Source organism: Zonotrichia albicollis, unplaced genomic scaffold (assembly GCF_047830755.1).
Source record: "Zonotrichia albicollis isolate bZonAlb1 unplaced genomic scaffold, bZonAlb1.hap1 Scaffold_83, whole genome shotgun sequence".
Taxonomy (NCBI): Eukaryota; Metazoa; Chordata; class Aves; order Passeriformes; family Passerellidae; genus Zonotrichia; species Zonotrichia albicollis.
In genome coordinates this window covers 833707-856549 of record NW_027428460.1, presented here as the reverse complement: position 1 = coordinate 856549, position 22843 = coordinate 833707, and positions in this window count along the sequence as shown.

Sequence of the window (22843 nt, the reverse complement as noted above, 5' to 3'; positions counted from 1 at the left end):
CGCAGGATGGTTCCCAGATGAAAGGTGGCACCAGTGCCAAGTTGGAATGGTTTGATTGAGCCAAGTGGCTCCTGCAATCTGCCAGCCAGATGATGGGCAGGTCAGTTTTACATCCAGGGAAAAGGGCTGAGGTTCGTGTTTGGGGGCCTGTGGATAGGAGTGGCCGGCTGGCTCCTGATAATCCACAATACGCAGGATGGTTCCCAGATGAAAGGTGGCACCAGTGCCGAGTCGGGCTGGTTTGATAGTACCAAGTGGCTCCTGCAATCTGCCAGCCAGAAGCGGGGCGGGTGAGGATTGTTTGCCAGGGAAAAGGGCCGTAGTTTGTGTTTGGGGGCCTGTGGCTGGGTGTGGCCGGCTGGCTCCTGATAATCCACGATACGCAGGATGGTTCCCAGATGAAAGGTGGCACCAGTGCCAAGTTGGAATGGTTTGATAGAGCCAAGTGGCTCCTGCAATCTGCCAACCAGATGATGGGCAGTTCAGTTTTACTTCCAGGTAAATGGGCCGTGGTTTGTGTTCGGGGGCCTGTGGCTGGGTGTGGCCGGCTGGCTCCTGAAAATCCACGATACGCAGGATGGTTCCCAGATGAAAGGTGGCACCAGTGCCAAGTTGGAATGGTTTGATAGAGCCAAGTGGCTCCTGCAATCTGCCAGCCAGAAGATGGGCAGGTCAGTATTACTTCCAGGGAGAACGGCCGTAGATTGTGTTTGGGGGCCTGTGGCTGGGAGTGGCCGGCTGGCTCCTGAAAATCCACGATACGCAGGATGGTTCCCAGATGAAAGGTGGCACCAGTGCCAAGTCGGGCTGGTTTGATAGTACCAAGTGGCTCCTGCCATGTGCCAGCCAGATGATGGGCAGCTCAGTTTTACATCCAGGGAAAAGGGCTGAGGTTCGTGTTTGGGGGCCTGTGGACGGGAGTGGCCGGCTGGCTCCTGAAAATCCACGATATGCAGGATGGTTCCCAGATGAAAGGTGGCACCAGTGCCAAGTCGGAATGGTTTGATAGAGCCAAGTGGCTCCTGCAATCTGCCAGCCAGACGATGGGCTGTGGGGGCCTGAATATATGTTGTATTGTAAGACCTGTATGGTTCTGAGTTGCTCCAAAATAGCTGCAGCTGCAGGGTCCTTAGTTGGGCAGCAGCTGTAGCTCGTGAAGGCAACTGAGATAAATAGGGGTGGGTCAAGAGCCCAAGAGGAGCCCCTGAGAAGACATGAAGGACTCTGCTGCAGAGAATGGAGAAGAGCCCCAGCAGAGAGGCGAGAACAAAGCTGCAGCGAAGATTACAACAACTGGTGCCCCGTGTGATGAAGAACACACAACCAAGCATCAAAAGTAGGTATGGAATCCCCCGGACAGCCGAGAGCTGTGGCAGCCTGAGAGCTGGGACTTTGGAATATCAGCCTGAGAGCTGGGACTATAGAAGATAGGACAGCCGAGAGCTGTGGCAGTCTGAGAGCTGGGACTTTGGAATATCAGCCTGAGAGCTGGAACTGTGTGTATATTATAATTGTATAATTGTTAAAAGAAAAGGGGGAAATGTGGGGGCCTGAATATATGTTGTATTGTAAGACCTGTATGGTTCTGAGTTGCTCCCAACGAGCTGCAGCTGCAGGGTCCTTAGTTGGGCAGCAGCTGTAGCTCGTGAAGGCAACTGAGATAAATAGGGGTGGGTCAAGAGCCCAAGAGGAGCCCCTGAGAAGAGAGACAGGACTGTGCTGCAGAGAAAGGAGAAGAGCCCCAGCAGAGAGGGAAGAACAACATTGCAGCGAAGATTACAACAATGGGCAGGTCAGTTTTACTTCCAGGGAAAAGGGCTGTGGTATGTGTTTGGGGGCCTGTGGCTGAGAGTGGCCGGCTGGCTCCTGAAAATCCACCATATGCAGGATGGTTCCTAGATGAAAGGTGGCACCAGTGGCCAGTCGGGCTGCTTTGATAGTACCAAGTGACTCCTGTATTCTGCCAACCAGATGATGGGCAGGTTGGTTTTACTTCCAGGGAAAAGGGCCGTAGTTTTGTTTGGGTGCCTGTGGCTGGGAGTGGCCGGCTGGCTCCTGAAAATCCACGATACGCAGGATCGTTCCCAGATGAAAGGTGGCACCAGTGCCAAGTCTTGCTGGTTTGATAGTACCAAGTGGCCCCTGCAATCTGCCAGCCAGGTGATGGGCAGGTCAGTTTTACTTCCAGGGAAAAGGGCCGTAGTTTGTGTTTGGGGGCCTGTGGCTGGGAGTGGCCGGCTGGCTCCTGAAAATCCGCGATAGCCGGTAGATTAACTAGGGCATGGAAGACGTGAGAGCACAAGAAGGGTGTACACAAGAAGACAGTACAATCTCCTTTTTTCTGAAACACTGTAGAGATTAAATTGAACAGAAATCCTCCTGGGCTAGTTCTTGCAAAAGCCTAGGAGTTCTTTTTGTGTTCACACGCCTGGAATACTTAGCTTTGGATCACAGCAGAATGCAGATGACAAAACGAGGCCTTTAAGTCACATCCTGTATGAAGAAGTATGAAAGAAGAAAGCAGCTGAGAGTGCCAAGCCTGCTAGGTATTCTCAGTATTCCTCTTGACATTAGCAGAAATTTGAAATGAGTCTCTGAAAATGACAAAGGAGGCAGAAGGAAAGGGAGCGATGACTCCTCTTGCATAGTGTTTCCTAACAGGGATCTTCAAAATGGAAAGATTGTATCATCCTTTCAACTGAAGGAAGGTATGAAAACAACAGGAAGGAAATGGCATCACATGCTAGGAAGACTCTGGGCAGTGTACTTCTTGACAGAAAGGCCACTGATGGAAAACCAACTAAACTGGCACCAATGCAGCAGCATTGTACTAAAGCCAGAAATGTCCAGCGCTTCACTCTCTGCCGTTCCATTCAGATGCACACAGCAGCTCTGCAACAGTCCTACTGATCATCTCCTTGGCAAACTTGGAGTTGAGGGTCCGTGGTGAAGCAGAGTCCCCAGCAAGAGGCAAAGGAGAGCTGCTTTCCTGCAACTTTGCCTTTATCAGTTCCATAGCTTTAAGCTATAACAAACACCATTCAACCAACCACCATACAGCAGGCTTTGAACACACGACCGTTCTAGAACTTGTTGATCTACCTCTAATTCAGCTGCCTCACCTTCCCACAGTCCTTTTCTACTTAGCCAATGGAATGGGCCTCAGCCCAAGGCCTTCCTTTTGTAAGCTTCTAGCTAGATGCAGCAGCAAACCACTACTTTCTTCTGTGCCAAGACTTCAGGTAGACGATTTGCATCTGCCCTTCCAGTGAAACCTAACGGGGAGAGAAAAGCCTCTCACAGATGTTCAGTCATTCCATTAGCTACACAGGTCAAATCAAAAGAAAAGCAAACAATGGGTTTGTGTACTTGCTCCTACACAACACCTGCTGCCCTCTGACAATCAACTAGCAGAAAACCAGCAAAACTGAGACTTGAGGCAAACAACCCTTTGAAGGGAATAATGATGTCAGCAATTATGACAACACATTTCCAGGCTACCGAGATACTTGAAATGTCAGCAAAGGCTGGAGACCAAAGGCTGAACTAATAGGGAAAGGGTAAAAAAATCCCAAGAAAAACATGACCGAAGGTTAAAACAATTCCAAGAAAAACATAGGCAACTGACCTGTTGAAGCCTTCAGGAAATCAGCGGCCGCTGATTTACATAGGCCATTCAAGTTAATTGACCCGTGCACCTTCCACCCCTTTTTCACCTTCCGGCACCACAGGGTGAATTGTGAGCATGAAATCACAATTCCTTGGATTCTCTTCTAGACTTGACGAGAGAAATTCAGCAACTGAAGTACCTGTTACTGATGTGATACCCAGGAACACCGAGTTGACACATTTCATTTTGTTCAAACACAGCTAGCAAATCTAAGGGGACAAGGCTGGCTTCTTTTCACGAAAATTTTCTTGTTTTACAACCTGCTCTGATCCTGGTGAAACTTTTTCATTAGCTTCTCTCTAAAAGCAAAAAGTCCACTTAACTGTCCCGTCCTACTGTTGCAAGTAAACCATTTGCATTGCCAAGAGCACAAACGGAATTGGAAGGTACAGAGACCCCGGAGCTATGAGCAGATACGGGGCACATTTCGTCAGAAGCCGCCGTCTGCAGTGCACTGTGACCGGCACAATCGCCTTTGCGCGAAAAAGCCGCTTCTTCGCCTCCGGAAGCCGGAGAGAGCGGCTGCCTCTGAAAGCTGAAGAATGAAGCTGCACAACACTGGGATAGTGTGCACATCTTGCAAACTGATAGAAAACAGTACCATACTACTCTCCTATATATTCCAAACACATGAACATTCTGTTGGAAAGTGTTTTGGACAACCTTCCTTTTCTTCCTGCAAAACACTCTGCAGACTTCGCGGCGACATGTCAAACACGATGGGAGATGTTTTCAGTGCAGGCAGAGTTTTTCCTTGCCAGACATAGTGGAAAAGATCTTTGCAATGATGTAGACCACAAAAGACGCTAAAGACGAAGGATACGCAGCTCCCCGGAGCTAAGCGCCGGTCCCGGGCACATTTCGGCAGACCCGCCGCACTGCGGAGCACGGTGACCGGCACAATCGCCTTTGCGCGAAGAAGCCGCTTCTTCGTCTCCGGGGGCCAGAGAGAGCGGCTGCTTTCGGAAGGTGAAGAATGAAGCTGAACAACACTGGGATAGTGTGCGAGGCTTGCAAACTGATGGAAAACAGTACCTTACCACTCTCCTACCTTTTCCAAACACATGAACATTCGATTGGAAGGTGTTTTGGACAACTTTGTTTTTCTTCTTGCAAAACACTCTGCAGACTTCTCTGCAACATGTCAAACGCCATGGAGGATGTTTTCTGTGCAGGCACAGTTTCTCCTTGCCAGACATAGTGGAAAAGTTTTTTGCAATGATGTAGACCACAAAAGTCCCGAAAGAAGAAGGTACGGATGTCCCCGGAGCTAAGCGCCAGTCCCGCGCACATTTCGGCAGAAGCCGCCGCACTGGAGTGCACTGTGACCGGCACAATCGCCTTTGCGCGAAGAAGCCGCTTCATCGCCTCCGGCAGCTGGAGAGTGCGGCTGCTTCGGAAAGGTGAGAATGAAGCTGCACATCACTAGAATTGTGTGCGCAGCTCGCAAACTGATAGAAAACAGTACCTTACCACTCTCCTACCTTTTCCAAACACATGAACATTCGGTTGGAAGGTGTTTTGGACAACTTTGTTTTTCTTCTTGCAAAACACTCTGCAAACCTCTCTGCAACATGTAAAACACGATGGGAGATGTTTTCTGTGCAGGCACAGTTTCACCTTGCCTGACATAGTGAAAAACCTTTCTGCAATGATGTAGACCACAAAAGACGCTAAAGACGAAGGATACGCAGCTCCCCGGAGCTAAGCGCCGGTCCCGGGCACATTGCGGCAGAAGCCGCCGTCTGCAGTGCACTGTGACCGGCACAATCGCCTTTGCGCGAAAAAGCCGCTTCTTCGCCTCCGGAAGCCGGAGAGAGCGGCTGCCTCTGAAAGCTGAAGAATGAAGCTGCACAACACTGGGATAGTGTGCACATCTTGCAAACTGATAGAAAACAGTACCATACTACTCTCCTATATATTCCAAACACATGAACATTCTGTTGGAAAGTGTTTTGGACAACCTTCCTTTTCTTCCTGCAAAACACTCTGCAGACTTCGCGGCGACATGTCAAACACGATGGGAGATGTTTTCAGTGCAGGCAGAGTTTTTCCTTGCCAGACATAGTGGAAAAGATCTTTGCAATGATGTAGACCACAAAAGACGCTAAAGACGAAGGATACGCAGCTCCCCGGAGCTAAGCGCCGGTCCCGGGCACATTTCGGCAGACCCGCCGCACTGCGGAGCACGGTGACCGGCACAATCGCCTTTGCGCGAAGAAGCCGCTTCTTCGTCTCCGGGGGCCAGAGAGAGCGGCTGCTTTCGGAAGGTGAAGAATGAAGCTGAACAACACTGGGATAGTGTGCGAGGCTTGCAAACTGATGGAAAACAGTACCTTACCACTCTCCTACCTTTTCCAAACACATGAACATTCGGTTGGAAGGTGTTTTGGACAACTTTGTTTTTCTTCTTGCAAAACACTCTGCAGACTTCTCTGCAACATGTCAAACGCCATGGAGGATGTTTTCTGTGCAGGCACAGTTTCTCCTTGCCAGACATAGTGGAAAAGTTTTTTGCAATGATGTAGACCACAAAAGTCCCGAAAGAAGAAGGTACGGATGTCCCCGGAGCTAAGCGCCAGTCCCGCGCACATTTCGGCAGAAGCCGCCGCACTGGAGTGCACTGTGACCGGCACAATCGCCTTTGCGCGAAGAAGCCGCTTCTTCGCCTCCGGCAGCTGGAGAGTGCGGCTGCTTCGGAAAGGTGAGAATGAAGCTGCACATCACTAGAATTGTGTGCGCAGCTTGCAAACTGATAGAAAACAGTACCTTACCACTCTCCTACCTTTTCCGAACACGTGAACATTCGGTTGGAAGGTGTTTTGGACAACTTTGTTTTTCTTCTTGCAAAACACTCTGCAAACCTCTCTGCAACATGTAAAACACGATGGGAGATGTTTTCTGTGCAGGCACAGTTTCTCCTTGCCAGACATAGTGGAAAAGTTTTTTGCAATGATGTAGACCACAAAACTCCCGAAAGAAGACGGTACGGATGTCCCCGGAGCTAAGCGCCGGTCCCGGGCACATTGCGGCAGAAGCCGCCGCTCTGGAGTGCATTGTGACCGGCACAATCGCCTTTGCGCGAAGAAGCCGCTTCTTCGTCTCCGCGAGCCGGAGAGAGCGGCTGCTTCGGAAAGGTGAAGAATGAAGCTGCACAACACTGGATGGTGTGCGCAGTTTAAAAACTGATAGAAAACAGTACCTTACCACTCTCCTACCTTTTCCAAACACATGAACATTCGGTTGGAAGGTGTTTTGGACAACTTTGTTTTTCTTCTTGCAAAACACTCTGCAAACCTCTCTGCAACATGTAAAACACGATGGGAGATGTTTTCTGTGCAGGCACAGTTTCTCCTTGCCAGACATAGTGGAAAAGTTTTTTGCAATAATGTAGACCACAAAAGTCCCGAAAGAAGACGGTACGGATGTCCCCGGAGCTAAGCGCCGGTCCCGGGCACATTGCGGCAGAAGCCGCCGCTCTGGAGTGCATTGTGACCGGCACAATCGCCTTTGCGCGAAGAAGCCGCTTCTTCGTCTCCGCGAGCCGGAGAGAGCGGCTGCTTCGGAAAGGTGAAGAATGAAGCTGCACAACACTGGGACAGTGTGCGCAGCTTGCAAACTGATAGAAAACAGTACCTTACCACTCTCCTACCTTTTCCAAACACATGAACATTCGGTTGGAAGGTGTTTTGGACAACTTTGTTTTTCTTCTTGCAAAACACTCTGCAAACCTCTCTGCAACATGTAAAACACGATGGGAGATGTTTTCTGTGCAGGCACAGTTTCACCTTGCCTGACATAGTGAAAAACCTTTCTGCAATGATGTAGACCACAAAAGACGCTAAGGACGAAGGATACGGAGCTCCCCGGAGCTAAGCGCCGGTCCCGGGCACATTTCGGCAGAAGCCGCCGCACTGGAGTGCACTGTGACCGGCACAATCGCCTTTGCGCGAAGAAGCTGCTTCATCGCCTCCGGCAGCTGGAGAGTGCGGCTGCTTCGGAAAGGTGAGAATGAAGCTGCACATCACTAGAATTGTGTGCGCAGCTTGCAAACTGATAGAAAACAGTACCTTACCACTCTCCTACCTTTTCCAAACACATGAACATTCGGTTGGAAGGTGTTTTGGACAACTTTGTTTTTCTTCTTGCAAAACACTCTGCAAACCTCTCTGCAACATGTAAAACACGATGGGAGATGTTTTCTGTGCAGGCACAGTTTCTCCTTGCCAGACATAGTGGAAAAGTTTTTCCAATGATGTAGACCACAAAAGACGCTAAAGACGAAGGATACGGAGCTCCCCGGAGCTAAGCGCCGGTCCCGGGCACATTTCGGCAGAAGCCGCCGCACTGGAGTGCACTGTGACCGGCACAATCGCCTTTGCGCGAAGAAGCCGCTTCTTCGCCTCCGGCAGCTGGAGAGTGCGGCTGCTTCGGAAAGGTGAGAATGAAGCTGCACATCACTAGAATTGTGTGCGCAGCTTGCAAACTGATAGAAAACAGTACCTTACCACTCTCCTACCTTTTCCGAACACGTGAACATTCGGTTGGAAGGTGTTTTGGACAACTTTGTTTTTCTTCTTGCAAAACACTCTGCAAACCTCTCTGCAACATGTAAAACACGATGGGAGATGTTTTCTGTGCAGGCACAGTTTCTCCTTGCCAGACATAGTGGAAAAGTTTTTTGCAATGATGTAGACCACAAAACTCCCGAAAGAAGACGGTACGGATGTCCCCGGAGCTAAGCGCCGGTCCCGGGCACATTGCGGCAGAAGCCGCCGCTCTGGAGTGCATTGTGACCGGCACAATCGCCTTTGCGCGAAGAAGCCGCTTCTTCGTCTCCGCGAGCCGGAGAGAGCGGCTGCTTCGGAAAGGTGAAGAATGAAGCTGCACAACACTGGGATAGTGTGCGCAGCTTGCAAACTGATAGAAAACAGTACCTTACCACTCTCCTACCTTTCCTAACACGTGAACATTCGGTTGGAAGGTGTTTTGGACAACTTTGTTTTTCTTCTTGCAAAACACTCTGCAAACCTCTCTGCAACATGTAAAACACGATGGGAGATGTTTTCTGTGCAGGCACAGTTTCACCTTGCCTGACATAGTGAAAAACCTTTCTGCAATGATGTAGACCACAAAAGACGCAAAGACGAAGGATACGGAGCTCCCCGGAGCTAAGCGCCGGTCCCGGGCACATTTCGGCAGAAGCCGCCGCACTGGAGTGCACTGTGACCGGCACAATCGCCTTTGCGCGAAGAAGCCGCTTCATCGCCTCCGGCAGCTGGAGAGTGCGGCTGCTTCGGAAAGGTGAGAATGAAGCTGCACATCACTAGAATTTTGTGCGCAGCTCGCAAACTGATAGAAAACAGTACCTTACCACTCTCCTACCTTTCCCGAACACGTGAACATTCGGTTGGAAGGTGTTTTGGACAACTTTGTTTTTCTTCTTGCAAAACACTCTGCAAACCTCTCTGCAACATGTAAAACACGATGGGAGATGTTTTCTGTGCAGGCACAGTTTCTCCTTGCCAGACATAGTGGAAAAGTTTTTTGCAATGATGTAGACCACAAAAGTCCCGAAAGAAGACGGTACGGATGTCCCCGGAGCTAAGCGCCGGTCCCGGGCACATTGCGGCAGAAGCCGCCGCTCTGGAGTGCATTGTGACCGGCACAATCGCCTTTGCGCGAAGAAGCCGCTTCTTCGTCTCCGCGAGCCGGAGAGAGCGGCTGCTTCGGAAAGGTGAAGAATGAAGCTGCACAACACTGGGACAGTGTGCGCAGCTTGCAAACTGATAGAAAACAGTACCTTACCACTCTCCTACCTTTTCCAAACACATGAACATTCGGTTGGAAGGTGTTTTGGACAACTTTGTTTTTCTTCTTGCAAAACACTCTGCAAACCTCTCTGCAACATGTAAAACACGATGGGAGATGTTTTCTGTGCAGGCACAGTTTCACCTTGCCTGACATAGTGAAAAACCTTTCTGCAATGATGTAGACCACAAAAGACGCTAAGGACGAAGGATACGGAGCTCCCCGGAGCTAAGCGCCGGTCCCGGGCACATTGCGGCAGAAGCCGCCGCACTGGAGTGCACTGTGACCGGCACAATCGCCTTTGCGCGAAGAAGCCGCTTCATCGCCTCCGGCAGCTGGAGAGTGCGGCTGCTTCGGAAAGGTGAGAATGAAGCTGCACATCACTAGAATTGTGTGCGCAGCTTGCAAACTGATAGAAAACAGTACCTTACCACTCTCCTACCTTTTCCAAACACATGAACATTCGGTTGGAAGGTGTTTTGGACAACTTTGTTTTTCTTCTTGCAAAACACTCTGCAAACCTCTCTGCAACATGTAAAACACGATGGGAGATGTTTTCTGTGCAGGCACAGTTTCTCCTTGCCAGACATAGTGGAAAAGTTTTTCCAATGATGTAGACCACAAAAGACGCTAAAGACGAAGGATACGGAGCTCCCCGGAGCTAAGCGCCGGTCCCGGGCACATTTCGGCAGAAGCCGCCGCACTGGAGTGCACTGTGACCGGCACAATCGCCTTTGCGCGAAGAAGCCGCTTCTTCGCCTCCGGCAGCTGGAGAGTGCGGCTGCTTCGGAAAGGTGAGAATGAAGCTGCACATCACTAGAATTGTGTGCGCAGCTTGCAAACTGATAGAAAACAGTACCTTACCACTCTCCTACCTTTTCCGAACACGTGAACATTCGGTTGGAAGGTGTTTTGGACAACTTTGTTTTTCTTCTTGCAAAACACTCTGCAAACCTCTCTGCAACATGTAAAACACGATGGGAGATGTTTTCTGTGCAGGCACAGTTTCTCCTTGCCAGACATAGTGGAAAAGTTTTTTGCAATGATGTAGACCACAAAACTCCCGAAAGAAGACGGTACGGATGTCCCCGGAGCTAAGCGCCGGTCCCGGGCACATTGCGGCAGAAGCCGCCGCTCTGGAGTGCATTGTGACCGGCACAATCGCCTTTGCGCGAAGAAGCCGCTTCTTCGTCTCCGCGAGCCGGAGAGAGCGGCTGCTTCGGAAAGGTGAAGAATGAAGCTGCACAACACTGGGATAGTGTGCGCAGCTTGCAAACTGATAGAAAACAGTACCTTACCACTCTCCTACCTTTCCTAACACGTGAACATTCGGTTGGAAGGTGTTTTGGACAACTTTGTTTTTCTTCTTGCAAAACACTCTGCAAACCTCTCTGCAACATGTAAAACACGATGGGAGATGTTTTCTGTGCAGGCACAGTTTCACCTTGCCTGACATAGTGAAAAACCTTTCTGCAATGATGTAGACCACAAAAGACGCAAAGACGAAGGATACGGAGCTCCCCGGAGCTAAGCGCCGGTCCCGGGCACATTTCGGCAGAAGCCGCCGCACTGGAGTGCACTGTGACCGGCACAATCGCCTTTGCGCGAAGAAGCCGCTTCATCGCCTCCGGCAGCTGGAGAGTGCGGCTGCTTCGGAAAGGTGAGAATGAAGCTGCACATCACTAGAATTTTGTGCGCAGCTCGCAAACTGATAGAAAACAGTACCTTACCACTCTCCTACCTTTCCCGAACACGTGAACATTCGGTTGGAAGGTGTTTTGGACAACTTTGTTTTTCTTCTTGCAAAACACGCTGCAAACCACTCTGCAACATGTAAAACACGATGGGAGATGTTTTCTGTGCAGGCACAGTTTCTCCTTGCCAGACATAGTGGAAAAGTTTTTTGCAATGATGTAGACCACAAAAGTCCCGAAAGAAGACGGTACGGATGTCCCCGGAGCTAAGCGCCGGTCCCGGGCACATTGCGGCAGAAGCCGCCGCTCTGGAGTGCATTGTGACCGGCACAATCGCCTTTGCGCGAAGAAGCCGCTTCTTCGTCTCCGCGAGCCGGAGAGAGCGGCTGCTTCGGAAAGGTGAAGAATGAAGCTGCACAACACTGGGATAGTGTGCGCAGCTTGCAAACTGATAGAAAACAGTACCTTACCACTCTCCTACCTTTCCTAACACGTGAACATTCGGTTGGAAGGTGTTTTGGACAACTTTGTTTTTCTTCTTGCAAAACACTCTGCAAACCTCTCTGCAACATGTAAAACACGATGGGAGATGTTTTCTGTGCAGGCACAGTTTCACCTTGCCTGACATAGTGAAAAACCTTTCTGCAATGATGTAGACCACAAAAGACGCTAAAGACGAAGGATACGCAGCTCCCCGGAGCTAAGCGCCGGTCCCGGGCACATTGCGGCAGAAGCCGCCGCACTGGAGTGCACTGTGACCGGCACAATCGCCTTTGCGCGAAGAAGCCGCTTCTTCGCCTCCGGCAGCTGGAGAGTGCGGCTGCTTCGGAAAGGTGAGAATGAAGCTGCACATCACTAGAATTGTGTGCGCAGCTTGCAAACTGATAGAAAACAGTACCTTACCACTCTCCTACCTTTTCCGAACACGTGAACATTCGGTTGGAAGGTGTTTTGGACAACTTTGTTTTTCTTCTTGCAAAACACTCTGCAAACCTCTCTGCAACATGTAAAACACGATGGGAGATGTTTTCTGTGCAGGCACAGTTTCTCCTTGCCAGACATAGTGGAAAAGTTTTTTGCAATGATGTAGACCACAAAAGTCCCGAAAGAAGACGGTACGGATGTCCCCGGAGCTAAGCGCCGGTCCCGGGCACATTGCGGCAGAAGCCGCCGCTCTGGAGTGCATTGTGACCGGCACAATCGCCTTTGCGCGAAGAAGCCGCTTCTTCGTCTCCGCGAGCCGGAGAGAGCGGCTGCTTCGGAAAGGTGAAGAATGAAGCTGCACAACACTGGGATAGTGTGCGCAGCTTGCAAACTGATAGAAAACAGTACCTTACAACTCTCCTACCTTTCCAAACACGTGAACATTCGGTTGGAAGGTGTTTTGAACAACTTTGTTTTTCTTCTTGCAAAACACTCTGCAAACCTCTCTGCAACATGTAAAACACGATGGGAGATGTTTTCTGTGCAGGCACAGTTTCACCTTGCCTGACATAGTGAAAAACCTTTCTGCAATGATGTAGACCACAAAAGACGCAAAGACGAAGGATACGGAGCTCCCCGGAGCTAAGCGCCGGTCCCGGGCACATTTCGGCAGAAGCCGCCGCACTGGAGTGCACTGTGACCGGCACAATCGCCTTTGCGCGAAGAAGCCGCTTCATCGCCTCCGGCAGCTGGAGAGTGCGGCTGCTTCGGAAAGGTGAGAATGAAGCTGCACATCACTAGAATTTTGTGCGCAGCTCGCAAACTGATAGAAAACAGTACCTTACCACTCTCCTACCTTTTCCGAACACGTGAACATTCGGTTGGAAGGTGTTTTGGACAACTTTGTTTTTCTTCTTGCAAAACACGCTGCAAACCACTCTGCAACATGTAAAACACGATGGGAGATGTTTTCTGTGCAGGCACAGTTTCTCCTTGCCAGACATAGTGGAAAAGTTTTTTGCAATGATGTAGACCACAAAAGTCCCGAAAGAAGACGGTACGGATGTCCCCGGAGCTAAGCGCCGGTCCCGGGCACATTGCGGCAGAAGCCGCCGCTCTGGAGTGCATTGTGACCGGCACAATCGCCTTTGCGCGAAGAAGCCGCTTCTTCGTCTCCGCGAGCCGGAGAGAGCGGCTGCTTCGGAAAGGTGAAGAATGAAGCTGCACAACACTGGGATAGTGTGCGCAGCTTGCAAACTGATAGAAAACAGTACCTTACCACTCTCCTACCTTTCCTAACACGTGAACATTCGGTTGGAAGGTGTTTTGGACAACTTTGTTTTTCTTCTTGCAAAACACTCTGCAAACCTCTCTGCAACATGTAAAACACGATGGGAGATGTTTTCTGTGCAGGCACAGTTTCACCTTGCCTGACATAGTGAAAAACCTTTCTGCAATGATGTAGACCACAAAAGACGCTAAAGACGAAGGATACGCAGCTCCCCGGAGCTAAGCGCCGGTCCCGGGCACATTTCGGCAGAAGCCGCCGCACTGGAGTGCACTGTGACCGGCACAATCGCCTTTGCGCGAAGAAGCCGCTTCATCGCCTCCGGCAGCTGGAGAGTGCGGCTGCTTCGGAAAGGTGAGAATGAAGCTGCACATCACTAGAATTGTGTGCGCAGCTCGCAAACTGATAGAAAACAGTACCTTACCACTCTCCTACCTTTTCCGAACACTTGAACATTCGGTTGGAAGGTGTTTTGGACAACTTTGTTTTTCTTCTTGCAAAACACTCTGCAAACCTCTCTGCAACATGTAAAACACGATGGGAGATGTTTTCTGTGCAGGCACAGTTTCTCCTTGCCAGACATAGTGGAAAAGTTTTTTGCAATGATGTAGACCACAAAAGTCCCGAAAGAAGACGGTACGGATGTCCCCGGAGCTAAGCGCCGGTCCCGTGCACATTGCGGCAGAAGCCGCCGCTCTGGAGTGCATGGTGACCGGCACAATCGCCTTTGCGCGAAGAAGCCGCTTCTTCGTCTCCGCGAGCCGGAGAGAGCGGCTGCTTCGGAAAGGTGAAGAATGAAGCTGCACAACACTGGGATAGTGTGCGCAGCTTGCAAACTGATAGAAAACAGTACCTTACAACTCTCCTACCTTTCCTAACACGTGAACATTCGGTTGGAAGGTGTTTTGGACAACTTTGTTTTTCTTCTTGCAAAACACTCTGCAAACCTCTCTGCAACATGTAAAACACGATGGGAGATGTTTTCTGTGCAGGCACAGTTTCACCTTGCCTGACATAGTGAAAAACCTTTCTGCAATGATGTAGACCACAAAAGACGCTAAAGACGAAGGATACGGAGCTCCCCGGAGCTAAGCGCCGGTCCCGGGCACATTTCGGCAGAAGCCGCCGCACTGGAGTGCACTGTGACCGGCACAATCGCCTTTGCGCGAAGAAGCCGCTTCATCGCCTCCGGCAGCTGGAGAGTGCGGCTGCTTCGGAAAGGTGAGAATGAAGCTGCACATCACTAGAATTGTGTGCGCAGCTTGCAAACTGATAGAAAACAGTACCTTACCACTCTCCTACCTTTTCCGAACACGTGAACATTCGGTTGGAAGGTGTTTTGGACAACTTTGTTTTTCTTCTTGCAAAACACTCTGCAAACCTCTCTGCAACATGTAAAACACGATGGGAGATGTTTTCTGTGCAGGCACAGTTTCTCCTTGCCAGACATAGTGGAAAAGTTTTTTGCAATGATGTAGACCACAAAAGTCCCGAAAGAAGACGGTACGGATGTCCCCGGAGCTAAGCGCCGGTCCCGGGCACATTGCGGCAGAAGCCGCCGCTCTGGAGTGCATTGTGACCGGCACAATCGCCTTTGCGCGAAGAAGCCGCTTCTTCGTCTCCGCGAGCCGGAGAGAGCGGCTGCTTCGGAAAGGTGAAGAATGAAGCTGCACAACACTGGGATAGTGTGCGCAGCTTGCAAACTGATAGAAAACAGTACCTTACAACTCTCCTACCTTTCCAAACACGTGAACATTCGGTTGGAAGGTGTTTTGGACAACTTTGTTTTTCTTCTTGCAAAACACTCTGCAAACCTCTCTGCAACATGTAAAACACGATGGGAGATGTTTTCTGTGCAGGCACAGTTTCCCCTTGCCTGACATAGTGGAAAAGTTTTTCCAATGATGTAGACCACAAAAGACGCTAAAGACGAAAGATACGCAGCTCCCCGGAGCTAAGCGCCGGTCCCGGGCACATTGCGGCAGAAGCCGCCGCACTGGAGTGCACTGTGACCGGCACAATCGCCTTTGCGCGAAGAAGCCGCTTCTTCGTCTCCGCGAGCCGGAGAGAGCGGCTGCTTCGGAAAGGTGAAGAATGAAGCTGCAGAACACTGGATGGTGTGCGCAGCTTGCAAACTGATAGAAAACAGTACCTTACCACTCTCCTACCTTTTCCAAACACATGAACATTCGGTTGGAAGGTGTTTAGGACAACTTTGTTTTTCTTCTTGCAAAACACTCAGCAATCCTCTCTGCAACATGTAAAACACGATGGGAGATGTTTTCTGTGCAGGCACAGTTTCACCTTGCCTGACATAGTGAAAAACCTTTCTGCAATGATGTAGACCACAAAAGACGCTAAAGACGAAGGATACGCAGCTCCCCGGAGCTAAGCGCCGGTCCCGGGCACATTTCGGCAGAAGCCACCGCACTGGAGTGCACTGTGACCGGCACAATCGCCTTTGCGCGAAGAAGCCGCTTCTTCGCCTCCGGCAGCTGGAGAGTGCGGCTGCTTCGGAAAGGTGAGAATGAAGCTGCACATCACTAGAATTGTGTGCGCAGCTTGCAAACTGATAGAAAACAGTACCTTACCACTCTCCTACCTTTTCCAAACACATGAACATTCGGTTGGAAGGTGTTTTGGACAACTTTGTTTTTCTTCTTGCAAAACACTCTGCAAACCTCTCTGCAACATGTAAAACACGATGGGAGATGTTTTCTGTGCAGGCACAGTTTCACCTTGCCTGACATAGTGAAAAACCTTTCTGCAATGATGTAGACCACAAAAGACGCTAAAGACGAAATACGGAGTTCCCCGGAGCTAAGCGCCGGTCCCGGGCACATTTCGGCAGAAGCCGCCGCACTGCGGAGCACCGTGACCGGCACAATCGCCTTTGCGCGAAGAAGCTGCTTCTTCGCCTCCGGCAGCTGGAGAGTGCGGCTGCTTCGGAAAGGTGAGAATGAAGCTGAACAACACTGGGATAGTGTGCGCAGCTTGCAAACTGATAGAAAACAGTACCTTACTACTCTCCTACCTTTTCCAAACACATGAACATTCGGTTGGAAGGTGTTTTGGACAACTTTATTTTTCTTCCTGCAAAACACTCTGCAGACTTCTCTGCAACATGTACAACACGATGGGGAGAAGTTTTCAGCCCTTGCCCAGATTCTCCTTGCCAGACATAGTGGAAAAAGTTTTTGCGAAGTTGGAGAGGACAAGAAATGCTAAAGACGAAAGTATGGAGTTTTCCGTAGCTAGGACTGCATGAAAGCAAAAGACTGCCCTCTTCAAAAATGACAATTAGGAGTACTCGGAAAAGTACAAATCAGCCAGCCTCTTTTTTATCCCCACGAAGTTGATGGGGCAGCTATTCCTGAAAGCCTTGCCTGGCATATGAAGGAGGACAAAGCAATGTCCTCGGCATGGATTTTCCTGGGGAATTTCATGCTGAACAACTTTTTCAACACCTCTGATGAATCAACTTGACTGGTAGAGGAAGGGAATATTGTCTGCGTGGCCTTCAGGAAAGTTTTTTACATTTCTCTACTTGGCTGCAAACATACATACGGGAAGCAATAATGCAAAAGGGAGGGAACCAGTGTCTTTTAAGTGATGCTGAGTGAAAAGACAAGAGGCAGTGGGCACACACTGAAACACAGGAGATTGCCTATGAACATCACCAAATGATGTTTCCATTGTGAGGGTGACTGAACCGCGGCACAGACTGCCCAGAAAGCTTCTGAAGCCTGGATCTTAGAAGACATTAAAAGTACACCCAGCTAGAATCCCGGGCAAGAGGCTCTAGGTATCCTGCTTTAACAGGGGCGTTGGGCCTGGTGAGGCCCACTGAGCCCTACCACTCTCATTCATTCTGTGTAGTGAATTCTCTTCGAGATGCATTTCAAGCACTGGCATGACAAAGTTCTGTGCAGACAGAGATCCAAATGGACATGGGATCCATGTTCCTTAAGCAGTGTTCAAGAAGAATGTAAAACTCTGGAACAAGTGTCTCTTCCCTAACTGAATCCCTTTCATGGGAAAATTCCCAGCTATAGAAAGATCTTCTGATACGCATGCTGAGGACTGACACTGGCTGAGGAAATTTCCCCCTATGTGTATCTAAGACCAGTTAGGATCATCACCCAAGACTTGTCAACATAGTCACAGAATGTCGATTGTAAAGTGACAACATACATCAGAATGGCAAATATTGGTCCAAAAAATGGATTAATGAATGGGAATTATCAACTTGGGTTAAAAAGAAAAATAAAGATTTGGTCATTATTTATCAATTTCGTTGCAATATTGATAAGGGTAGAAAAAGACCTCACACTTGGACATTCTGAACTCGAAAAAGATTTTAAAAATTCCTTGTAGATATCTATTATTATGACCACATTATTCAAACAATATTAGTTGGTAAAATGTCCCAGATTTGTCTAGTTTAGATTCCAGGGAAAAGGGCCATGTTTCGTGTTTCCGGGCCTGGTGATGGGAGTGGCCGGCTGGCTCCTGAAAATCCACCATACGCAGGATGGTTCCCAGATGAAAGGTGGCACCAGTGCCGAGTCGGGCTGGTATGATAGTACCAAGTGGGTCCTGCAATCTGCCAGCCAGAAGCGGGGCGGGTGAGTTTTGTTTGCCAGAGAAAAGGGCCGTGGTTTGTGTTTGGGGGCCTGTGGCTGGGAGTGGCCGGCTGGCTCCTGAAAATCCACGATATGCAGGATGGTTCCCAGATGTAAGGTGGCACCAGTGCCTAGTCGGGCTGGATTGATAGTACCAAGTGGCTCCTGCAATCTGCCAGCCAGATGATGGGCAGGTCAGTATTACTTCCAGGGAAAAGGGCCGTGGTTTGTGTTTGGGGGCCTGTGACTGGGAGTGGCCGGCTGGCTCCTGAAAATCCGAGAGATTTTCCCAAGAGCCCCCCATCTTAAACAAAGCAAAGCAAAGCAAAGCAAACCAAACCAAACCAAACCAAGCAACCCTGCCATGGGCTGAGCCCCTTCTCCCCTCCCCAGGCTGCCCCTCTCCACATTGGACCCATTCTAACCAAACCAAACCCCAACAACTACCAAACAGGAAAACAAAAGAGGCTACAAAACCCCAACCAGAACAAAGCAAGACACAGCTATTGAAATCTTACCAAGTCCCCTCCCCCCAACACAACTAAAACAAAAAACCCCTACAACCCATACAAAATAACCTTACAACTAAAAACTTAAACATGGCAAAAGCCACCTGGTTAGTTAACACCCGAGGCTCTACTAACCGAGTGGGCCCTGCCCAATCTGAGCCTTTGCAGAGAGTAGATGGAGACAAAGGCCCAGTGGTACATGTCAGAGGTTTATTAGGGAAGACAGTTTGGATTAATCCTGCCTCAGATACAGACAAACCCATTCGTGGGGTTGTGTTTGCTCAGGGACCAGGTTGCACGTGGTGGATAATGCAAAAAGATGGAAGAACACGATGTGTACCTCAGGGAGACCTGATTGTTGCATAAAACCTGTATAAATATCACTGTTTCCTGAATGTTATTACCATTGTCTGTGTATAGTTGTATAATGGATGTATCATGTATGTACTTGTAGAGTTAGAATTTATATTAGTTTTAGTAGTAAGCAGACGATATGGGGATAAGGGGTGGAATGTCCTGGGTTGACTATATGATGCTTTTATCCCCAATCGTCTCATTCTGTTTATGTTGAATAATAATAAGTTTTGTACCTTTAAGAGTGTTACAGAGAGTGAAGGGGGAGAGAGAAGCGCGCAGTTTGTTTTCAGACACTGCACTCACTCCTCCACATTCCTGCTCCTGACTGTGTTGTCTGCGGACAGACAGCGGGACAGAGAGCTCTTCTTTTGCTTTTTAGTTAGTGTTAGCTAGCTGGGGCAAAGAAGTTCCCTGGACTGTTTTTTTTTCCCTTTTTCTTTGGACCTCTTGGAACTGCTCTGGACTGAACACCCAGGAGAGCACCGGCAGCTGCAGCTGTGGCCCACTGGGCCGGCCCTGGCCTGCGACAATTCCAGCACTGAGAGACTGATCAGAGACTGAGTGAGCTGCTGCTTGAACCAGGGGTTTTCTCAGTTTGTCATCTCTTTTAGAGTGGCAAGGGGTCTCATTGTTTTGATACTTTTTTGGTCTTATTGTTTAATAAACAGCGTTTTTTTTCCACCTTTCTCCAAGGAGGTATTTTTCTTTCCTCCCGGACCAGTTGGGGGGAGGGGCCGATTGGATCTGCTTTTCCCACCGGAGCTCCTTTGGGGGGATTCTTCCCCAGATTTGCTCTAAACCTGGACAAATACAAGGACCCATCTCCTGGATGTGCTCCATGCCCTTAACAGTGTCCCACGGGGGAAATGAAACCCCCTGGCTGTGCACGGCTGCCCCCAATTTGCAAATCCAACCATGGGCAGTGAGACTTGGGCTGCCTGGGAAATTGTTCTGGCTGTGATGGCCCCTGGCAGGGCCAGCCCACAGGCTGCAGGGCTGGGCCTTCATGCATTGGAATTAATGAGGAGAAATTCAAAGCAAATGAGAGCTATCAGTTCTGAAACAGGAATTCAGATTCTTCCAGGACACTTTGCTTTGGTAACTGCTCCCATGGAGCTTGGCCTTGGAAAGTGTTCATGCCATGGCAGGAGGAATTGATGCAGAATGTAAAGGAGAAATTACAGTAATTCTGTTAAACAATAGTGACCAGGATTGGATTATTCAACCTCATGGCAGTGTAGGACCATTATTGATATTGCAACTTTAAGAGCAATTGATAAAAAAGGAGATCCAGCTCCAGTCACCACCATTTGGGGAGATAAAGGGTTTGGATCCAGCAGCCCCAGTAATGGAGCCAGAATGTGGGTCCAGAGGCCAAAAGGCCCTCCCGAGGCAGCTGAAGGAACAGCTCCTGGGAAAGACAACTCTGAGTCCTGAAACCTGGGCAGGAACAATGGGATTGTGTCCCTGCAGCCAAGGATTGTGTGTGAGAACCAGTAGATCTGACAGGAGATTGTTTTGCCCATCCTGCCAGACCAAATCTCCCTGTTTGCCCCAAGGGCCCCTTTGGGAGATGCTCTGATCCACGGGGCTCCATGTGAAGGCTGCTGTGACACTGAGGGACTTGCACAGGAATTCCATCCAGGAGCCTGGGTGCCCCTCAGGGACTGGGACCCGTCCCCTTCCAGCCAGAGGGGAAAGGGCCCCCCAAGCCTTGTTAGCCACAGACAGCATGGGAAAGCTGAACAGCAAAGGGCCTGGGGGCATTATTCTGGAATTAAAAACGTGCCAGCTCCAGGGACAACGGAATTCTTGTTCCTAACTCCAATGAGATTGAGAAAAAAGAATGAAGAACGGTGTCACTAAAGTACTACTGGTATCTGTGTACCTTGATAGTCAGCCAGAATCTTTGTCTGCCACAAACACCTTTAGTGTTTCACCAAGGGATTGGTCGTCAAAATGTAATGACGGGTTATGATGGATTGCTGAACTTCTTTTGTAATTCTTTGCTAATGATGATGTGCTTTGCTGAGCTTATCCTTTTGTAAATCTTTGCAGCTGTGCATGATATAAATGACACAATTCCTTCAGTTGGTGTCTGTGTCTTTGGTAGTGACCCTGCCCACTGGTGAAACAGGGCCCCCTCTTGCCTATGTGTTCCCTGGGAAGGCAAAAGCCCTCCCTCCAAAATTCCCCCTTTCCTCCCTGTTCCCCCCCTTCACACCCTGAGCACGATGTGCTCTGGTCTGGGCTATGCCCGGGCTCAGTTGGGGTCCCCTGTCCTGGCTGTGTCCCCTGCCCAGCTCCCCCGCAGCCCCAGCCCCTCCCCAGCGTGGCTGACGAGGGGCAGGAGAGGCCTTGGCTGTGCTGCAGCTCAGCAAGAACAAAACCATCTCTGCGTGCTCAGCCCTGTGCTCAGCACCCGGCCCAGCAGTGTCTCAGTGCCAGGGGCTGTGCCCTCAGTCCCTGCCAGGGGTTTCCATGGCAACTGCCAGGCCAGGTGACCCAGGTGTCCCCCCAGTGCCGGTTGCCATGGAAACAGTGCCCAGCCCTGCCCCTTTCTGTCTGGCTGACCTGGCCTTTGGCCCTGGCAGTGCCGGTGGCTGCTGGTTCCTGGTGCCTGAGCGGCCAGCGCGGCACAGGGCAGGTGGCCATGGCACAGCCCCCAGCAAGGGATCCCCTCTGGCTCTGGGCACTGACACCAGCCTTGAGCAAGGGGCAGCTTTCCATGGCCACCAACCATCACAACGGGACCGGGCATTGGTTGCCATGGCACCAAACCAAGGACCGGGTCCCCGTGGCCATTGCCATGGCACCTGGTGGCACCAACAAGTGTCACTGGAATTGTACCTGGAACAGCCCTGGCACCACTTAGTCCCAGGGTTGCCATGGCAGCCAAGGGCAACAGCTGTGCAGGCAAGTGGCCATGGAACCTGGCTGCAGAAATGGCTCCTTGGGCTGGTTTCCAAGGAAACCTGAACTGATGGGGGTTGCCATGTGTCATGGTTTGAGCCTGGCACAGAGCAAGTGCCCCCATGAAAATGCCCTCACCCTGGTGTCTGCTGTGAGATGTGACCAGGAATAAGCAAAACAGGCTCCAGCTTAAACATAAAGAAAACTTTATTACCTAAACTACAGGAAAATAGGAAAAAAACTATAAGGAAAAAAAAAAAAAATGAAAACCTTACAAAAACACCTTCCTCCTCCCCACCACCAAAATTTCCCAATCCGATACTTTCTCCCAAATCACCAACTGCCCAGCCTGGCACCACCCTTTAGAATACTCAAACTTCAGTCCATGAAGAGGAGAGGAGTCCTTCTTGTTCCATAGGCTTCCCCTGGAAACACGCTGAAACCTCGTGTGCTTCCAATGTCACTCGGCACCGCCCGGAAAAGTCCTTTTGCCGCTTGTGACATCTTCCTTCCATGCCCAGTGCTCTCACCACTGTGCATGGACCAGAGCTGCTTTTAGGGTTGTCTTTCAAGGATGCCTTGTCTCACTCCAAAAAGGCACAGTCTCTGCTTTGGGACATCTGTCCCCCCCATATTTTTCCAACCCCCTGGGGCCGAGGGGTCCCCACGATGAACCCTCCTGGTTTCAAGGCACTGCCTCCCCCTAAGTGCAGTCTCTGTGTCACAGGAACAAACGGAGTTTATGGCTACACAAGAAAAGTCCAGCCAAAAGGCCACTCCAATCATCTCTCCCCACTCGGTTAAACTACTCCACGTCCTTCAGGCCAGGTCCTTGTCTCATCTCATCTCTTATCTCCCTTCTTATTTAGCTCCGAGGAGGATCAGCATTTTTTGCAAGGCCCCAATCATGAAGCAAAAGGGTTAAAAGTTCAGTCTCTGTCTGTCCTGGTACGCCGGTACTCCCACACGCGCTGCTGCTGCGGCCAGCCAGGCTGCACTCTTCCCCCCCTTCTCCTCCTGGGCCGGCCGCTATCAAATTCAGACGCCGGCTC